The sequence below is a fragment of the Arachis ipaensis genome, chromosome B2 (genome assembly GCF_059453495.1).
Source record: "Arachis ipaensis isolate K30076 ecotype BB chromosome B2, ASM5945349v1, whole genome shotgun sequence".
Taxonomy (NCBI): Eukaryota; Viridiplantae; Streptophyta; class Magnoliopsida; order Fabales; family Fabaceae; genus Arachis; species Arachis ipaensis.
Window position 1 is genome coordinate 107,950,367 of NC_142437.1, and position 7,272 is coordinate 107,957,638.

The 7,272-nt window shown below is 38.0% G+C and overlaps 1 non-coding gene across 1 annotated transcript; it reads left to right on the forward strand.

Annotated features, from left to right (window-relative positions):
• Positions 1–2,390: 2,390 nt before the first annotated feature.
• Positions 2,391–2,498, forward strand: LOC148575159 (small nucleolar RNA R71). Its single transcript, XR_015905782.1, has one exon. It is a non-coding gene; the product is annotated as a small nucleolar RNA R71 (small nucleolar RNA).
• Positions 2,499–7,272: the final 4,774 nt, after the last annotated feature.

Genomic DNA, 7,272 nt, shown 5'->3' on the forward strand with positions numbered 1-7,272 from the left:
TACCATTGATGGTTATGGAAAAACAAAAAGCTATGCTTTTACCACACCAAACTTAGAATGTTGCTCGCCCTCGAGCAAAAGAAGAAAGAATAGAGGAAGAAGAAGAAGATATGGAGGAGATGGGGGGATGTGTGTATTCGGCCATATGGGTGGGATTGGGTGGGAAAGAGATATTGAATTTTGTAGGTAAGTGGGATGTATGGATGTGAGTGGTGAATGGAAAACAGAAGGGATGATCATGAATGGAGAGAGAGGGTGAGGTAGGTGGGGATCCTGTGGGGTCCACAGATCCTGAGGTGTTCAAGGATTTACAACCTTGCACCAAATTAGGCATGTAAAATGCCCTTGCACACAACTCTGGGCGTTCAGCGCCAGGTTGGTGCCAATTTTGGGCGTTCAACGCCCATTTGTTGCCATTTTTGGCGTTGAACGCCAGAACCATGCTTGTTCTGGGAGTTCAGCGCCAGAACCATGCTCTGTTCTGGCGTTGAACGCCAGACAGATGCTTCCTCCAGGGGTGTGATTTTTCTTCTGCTGTTTTTGATTCCGTTTTCAATTTTTATTTTTATTTTGTGACTCCACATGATCATGAACCTAAGAAAACATGAAAAACAAAAACAAAATTAGATAAATAAACATTGGGTTGCCTCCCAACAAGCGCTTCTTTAATGTCAATAGCTTGACAGTGGGCTCTCATGGAGCCTCACAAATGTGCAGAGCTTTGTTGAGACCTCCCAACACCAAACTTAGAGTTTGGATATGGGGGTTTGACACCAAACTTAGAGTTTGGTTGTGGCCTCCCAACACCAAACTTAGAGTTTGACTGTGGGGGCTTTGTTTGACTCTGCTTTGAGAGAAGCTTTTTATGCTTTCTCTCCATGGATGCAGAGAGAGATCCTTGAGTTGTAAACACAAGGTTGTCCTCATTCAATTGAAGGATTAATTCTCCTTTGTCCACATCAATCACAGCTCTTGCTGTGGCTAGGAAAGGTCTTCCTAGGATGATGGATTCATCCTCTTCCTTTCCAGTATCCAGGACTATGAAATCAGCAGGGATGTAAAGGCCTTCAACCTTTACTAACACGTCCTCTACTTGTCCATAAGCCTGTTTTCTTGAATTGTCTGCCATCTCTAATGAGATTTTAGCAGCTTGCACCCCATAGATTCCCAGTTTCTCTATTACAGAGAGGGGCATGAGGTTTATCCCTGAACCAAGGTCACACAGAGCCTTAAAGATCATGGTGCCTATGGTACAAGGTATTATGAACTTTCCAGGATCCTGTCTCTTCTGAGGCAATGTCAGTTGATCCAGATCACTTAGTTCATTGATGAACAAGGGAGGTTCATCTTCCCAAGTTTCAATACCAAATAATTTGGCATTCAGCTTCATGATTGCACCAAGAAACTTGGTTGTTTGCTCTTCAGTAACATCCTCATTCTCTTCAGAACAGGAATACTCATCAGAGCTCATGAATGGTATAAGGAGGTTTAATGGGATCTCTATGGTCTCTAGATGAGCCTCAGAGTCCTTTGGTTCCTCAGAGGGAAGCTCCTTATTGATCACTGGACGTCCCAGGAGGTCTTCCTCCTTGGGATTCACGTCCTCCTCTCCCTTATTGGGTTCGGCCATTTTGGCTATGTCAATGGCCTTGCACTCTCCTTTTGGATTTTCTTCTGTATTGCTTGGGAGAGTTCTAGGAGGGATTTCAGTGATCCTTTTACTCCGCTGGCCCACTTGTGCTTCCAGATTTCTAATGGAAGACCTTGTTTCATTCATGAAACTTACAGTGGCCTTAGATAGATCAGAGATTAAGTTTGCTAAATTAGAAGTATTTTGTTCAGAGTTCTCTGTCTGTTGCTGAGTGGATGATGGAAAAAGGTTTATTATTGTTAAACCTGTTTCTTCCACCATTATTAAAGCCTTGTTGAGGCCTTTGATCCTTCCATGAGAGATTTGGATGATTTCTCCATGATGGATTATAGGTGTTTCCATAAGGTTCACCTAAGTAATTCACCTCTGCTATTGCAGGGTTCTCAGGATCATAAGCTTCTTCTGCATAAGAAGCTTCTTGAGTACTGTTGGATGCGGCTTGCATTCCATTCAGACTCTGAGAAATCATATTGACTTGCTGAGTCAATATTTTGTTCTGAGCCAATATGGCATTCAGAGTATCAACTTCAAGAACTCCCTTCTTCATAAGCGTCCCATTACTCACAGGATTCCTCTCAGAAGTGTACATGAACTGGTTATTAGCAACCATGTCAATGAGTTCTTGAGCTTATGCAGGCGTTTTCTTTAGGTGAATAGATCCACCTGCAGAGGTATCCAATGATATCTTTGATAGCTCAGATAAACCATCATAGAATATATCCAGGATGGTCCATTCTGAAAGCATGTCAGAAGGACACTTTTTGGTCAGCTGCTTGTATCTTTCCCAAGCTTCATAGAGGGATTCACCATCTTTTTGTTTGAAGGTTTGAACATCCACTCTAAGCTTGCTCAGCTTTTGAGGAGGAAAGAACTTGGCTAAGAAAGCCGTGACCAGCTTATCCCAAGAGTTCAGGCTATCTTTAGGTTGAGAGTCCAACCATATTCTAGCTCTGTCTCTTACAGCAAATGGGAAAAGCATGAGCCTGTAGACTTCAGGATCTACTCCATTAGTCTTAACAGTATCACATATCTGCAAGAATTCAGTTAAGAACTGAAAAGGATCTTCATATGGAAGTCCATGAAACTTGCAGTTCTGCTGCATCAGAAAAACTAATTGAGGTTTCAGCTCAAAGTTATTTGCTCCAATGGCAGGAATGGAGATGCTTCTTCCATGTAAATTGGAATTTGGTGCAGTAAAGTCACCAAGCATTCTCCTTGCATTGTTGTTGGGTTCGGCTGCCATCTCCTTTACTTGTTCGAAATTTTCAATCAAGTTGTCTCTGGATTGTTGTAATTTAGCTTCTCTTAGTTTCCTCTTCAGAGTCCTTTCAGGTTCTGGATCAGCTTCAACAAGAATGCCTTTTTCTCTGTCCCTGCTCATAAGAAAGAGAAGAGAAAAAGAAAAGAAGAGGAATCCTCTATGTCACAGTAAAGAGGTTCCTTATTGTTAGTAGAAGAAGAGAAGAAGAAGAAGAAAAAATTTGAACACAGATAGAAGAGGGGGGTTCGAATTTGGTGAGTGATGTGAGGAAGAGATGTTAGTAGATGAATAAATAAATAGAATAAGATGAGAGAGGGAGAGGATTTTCGAAAATAATTTTTGAAAAAGAGTTAGTAATTTTCGAAAATAGTTTTTGAAAAATGTTAGTAGTTTTTTTTCGAAAATTCAAAATAAAAATAAAATAATTAGTTAATTAAAAAGAAATTTTTGAAAAAGGGGGAAGATATTTTCGAAAATAGAGAGAGAGTTAGTTAGGTGGTTTTGAAAAAGGTAAGAAACAAACAAAAAGTTAGTTAGTTAGTTGAAACAAAAATCAATTTTGAAAAGATAAGGAGTTGGGAAGTTAGAGAAGATATTTTGAAATCAAATTTTTGAAAAAAGATAAGATAAGAAGATATTTTTGAAAAGATATGATAGAAATTAGTTTTTGAAAAAGATTTGAATTTTTAAAATCACAATTAATGACTTGATTCACAAGAAATCACAAGATATGATTCTAGAACTTAAAGTTTGAATCTTTCTTAACAAGCAAGTAACAAACTTGAAATTTTTGAATCAAAACATTAATTGCTATTGTTATTTTCGAAAATTTGGTATAAAAATAAGAAAAAGATTTTTGAAAAATATTTTTAGAATTTTCGAAACTAACTAAGAAAAATGAAAAAGATTTGATTTTTGAAAAAGATTTTGAAAAAGATAAGATTTTTAAATTGAAAATTTGATTTGACTCATAAAAACAACTAGATTTTAAAAAATTTTGAAAAAGTCAAATCTAATTTTCGAAATTATGAGAGAAAAGAGGGAAAGATATTTTTTTGATTTTTTGAATTTTTATGATGAGAGAGAAAAACAAGAAAAATGATGCAATGCATGAAAGTTATGGATCAAAACAATGAATGCATGCAAGAATGCTATGAATGTCAAGATGAACACCAAGAACACTATGAAGATCATGATGAACATCAAGAACACAATTTTTGAAAAATTTTTAATGCAAAGAAAACATGCAAGACACCAAACTTAGAATTCTTTAATGCTTAGACACTAAGAATTCAAGAATGCATATGAAAAACAAGAAAAGACACAAAACATGCAAATGCAAAGATCAAACAAGAAGACTTACCAAGAACAACTTGAAGATCATGAAGAACACTATGAATGCATGATTATTTTCGAAAAATGCAAGATGCACATGCAATTGACACCAAACTTATAACATGACTCAAGACTCAAACAAGAACACAAAAATATTTTTGATTTTTATGATTTTATGATTTTTTTTGTATTTTTGTTTTAAAATTTTCGAAAATCATTTTGAAAAAGAAAAATAAGGATTCCAAAATTTTTAATATGAATTCCCCGAATCTTATGCTCTTTAGTCTAAAGCTCCAATCAAAGGGTCAGGCATGGCTTAATAGCCAGCCAGCCAAGCTTTAGCATGTAACAGGTAGATCATGGATTAGCAGTAGGTGGATTAGCACCAACTAGCTTGCTCTTGATAACAAATTGGAAGCCTCAGTCCAAATGAATTTAGACATGGCTTTTACATCCAGCCAGGCTTCACATGCTTCATGAAACACTAGAATTCATTCTTAAAAATTCTGAAGAAAAATATATTTTTGAAAACATTTTTATTTTAAAATTTTTTTTTCGAAAACAAAGGAGAAAATTTTGAAAGATTTTTGAAAATTTTTTTAAAAGAAAACAAAAAGAAAATTACCTAATATGAGCAACAAGATGAACCGTCAGTTGTTCAAACTCGAACAATCCCCGGCAACGGCGCCAAAAACTTGGTGCGCAGAAATTGTGATTATGTAAAATTCATCGCTCTTTCTTTCCCTGGTAATGGCGCCAAAAACATGATGCCAATACCATGGTTCACAACTTTGCACAACTAACCAGCAAGTGCACTGGGTCGTCCAAGTAATACCTTACGTGAGTAAGGGTCGAATCCCACGGAGATTGTTGGTATGAAGCAAGCTATGGTCACCTTGTAGATCTCAGTCAGGTGGATATAAAATAATGATATGGTTTTCGAAAATAATTAATAAGATAGGGATAGAAATACTTATGTAAATCACTGGTGAGAATTTTAGCTAAGTGAATAGAGATGCTTTCGTTCCTCTGAACCTCTGCTTTCCTGCTATCTTTATCCAATCAGTCTTACTCATTTCCATGGCTGGCTTTATGTAATGCATCACCATTGTCAATGGCTACTTTCGGTCTTCTCTCGGGAAAATGATCCAAATCCCCTGTCACGGCACAGCTAATCGTCTAGAGGCATCACCCTTGTCAATGGTTTACATCCTATCCTCTCAGTGAAAATGGTCAACACACCCTGTCACGGCACAGCTATTCATCTGTCGGTTCTCGATCATGCTGGAATAGGATTTACTATCCTTTTGCGTTCTGTCACTACGCCCAGCAATCGCGAGTTTGAAGCTCGTCACAGTCATTCAATCATTGAATCCTACTCGGAATACCACAGACAAGGTTTAGACTTTCCGGATTCTCTTGAATGCCGCCATCAATCTAGCTTATACCACGAAGATTCTGATTAAGAGATCTAAGAGATACTCATTCAGTCGAAGGTAGAACGGAAGTGGTTGTCAGGCACGCATTCATAAGGAATGATGATGATTGTCACGTTCATCACATTCAGGTTGAAGAGCGAATGAATATCTTAGAAGCGAAATAAGATGAATAGAATAGAAAACAGTAGTACTTTGCATTAATCTTTGAGGAACAGCAGAGCTCTACACCTTAATCTATGGAGTGCAGAAACTCTACCGTTGAAAATACATAAGTGATAAGGGAGTTCATTGGTCTCGGCCCCAGAGGGGAACCGGAGTAACCAAGACTGTGAATACAATGATAAAGAGTTCTATTTATAATAAACTAGTCACTAGGGTTTACAGAAGTAAGTAATTGATGCATAAATCCACTTCTGGGGCCCACTTGGTGTGTTCTTGGGCTGAGCCTTAACTTTCCACGTGCAGAGGCCATTTTTGGAGTTGAACGCTAGGTTTTGATCCATTTCTGGCATTCAACTCTGGTTCTTAATCCATTTCTGGCGCTGAACTCCAGAATTGGGCAGAGAACTGACGTTGAATGCCAGTTTACGTCATTTATTCTTGGCCAAAGTATGGACTATTATATATTTCTGGAAAGCTCTGGATGTCTACTTTCCAACGCAATTGGAAGAGCGCCATTTTGAGTTCTGTAGCTCCAGAAAATCCATTTTGAGTGCAGGGAGGTCAGAATCCAACAGCATCAGCAGTCCTTCTTCAACCTCTGAATCTGATTTTTGCTCAAGTCCCTCAATTTCAGCCAGAAAATACCTGAAATCATAGAAAACACACAAACTCATAGTAAAGTCCAGAAATGTGAATTTAACATAAAAACTAATGAAAACATCCCTAAAAGTAACTAGATCCTACTAAAAACATACTAAAAACAATGCCAAAAAGCGTATAAATTATCCGCTCATCAGTGGTCCATAATGAAAAGAATGAACTAGTTCCCACAAGAACAGTCACAGGGTGGCGTATGTGTATTGATTACAGAAGGCTCAATACAGCCACCAAAAAGGATCATTTTCCTTTACCATTCATAGACCAAATGCTAGAAAGACTAGCAGGTCATGAATACTACTGCTTTTTGGATGGCTATTCAGGCTACAACCAAATTGTAGTGGATCCTCAAGACCAAGAGAAAACAGCATTCACATGTCCATCTGGAGTATTTGCTTACAGAAGAATGCCTTTTGGTCTCTGCAATGCACCTGCAACCTTTTAGAGGTGCATGCTCTCTATTTTCTATGATATGGTATAGAAATTTTTGGAAGTCTTCATGGATGGCTTCTCAGTATTTGGAAACTCATTCAGCTCCTGTCTTGATCATCTAGCACTTGTCCTGAAAAGGTGCCAAGAAACTAACCTGGTCTTGAACTGGGAAAAATGTCACTTTATGGTGACTGAAGGAATTGTCCTTGGGCACAAAATTTCAAGCAAGGGAATAGAGGTAGATCAAGCCAAGGTAGAGGTAATTGAGAAATTACCGCCACCTGCCAATGTAAAGGCAATCAGAAGCTTTCTGGGGCATGCAGGATTCTATAGGA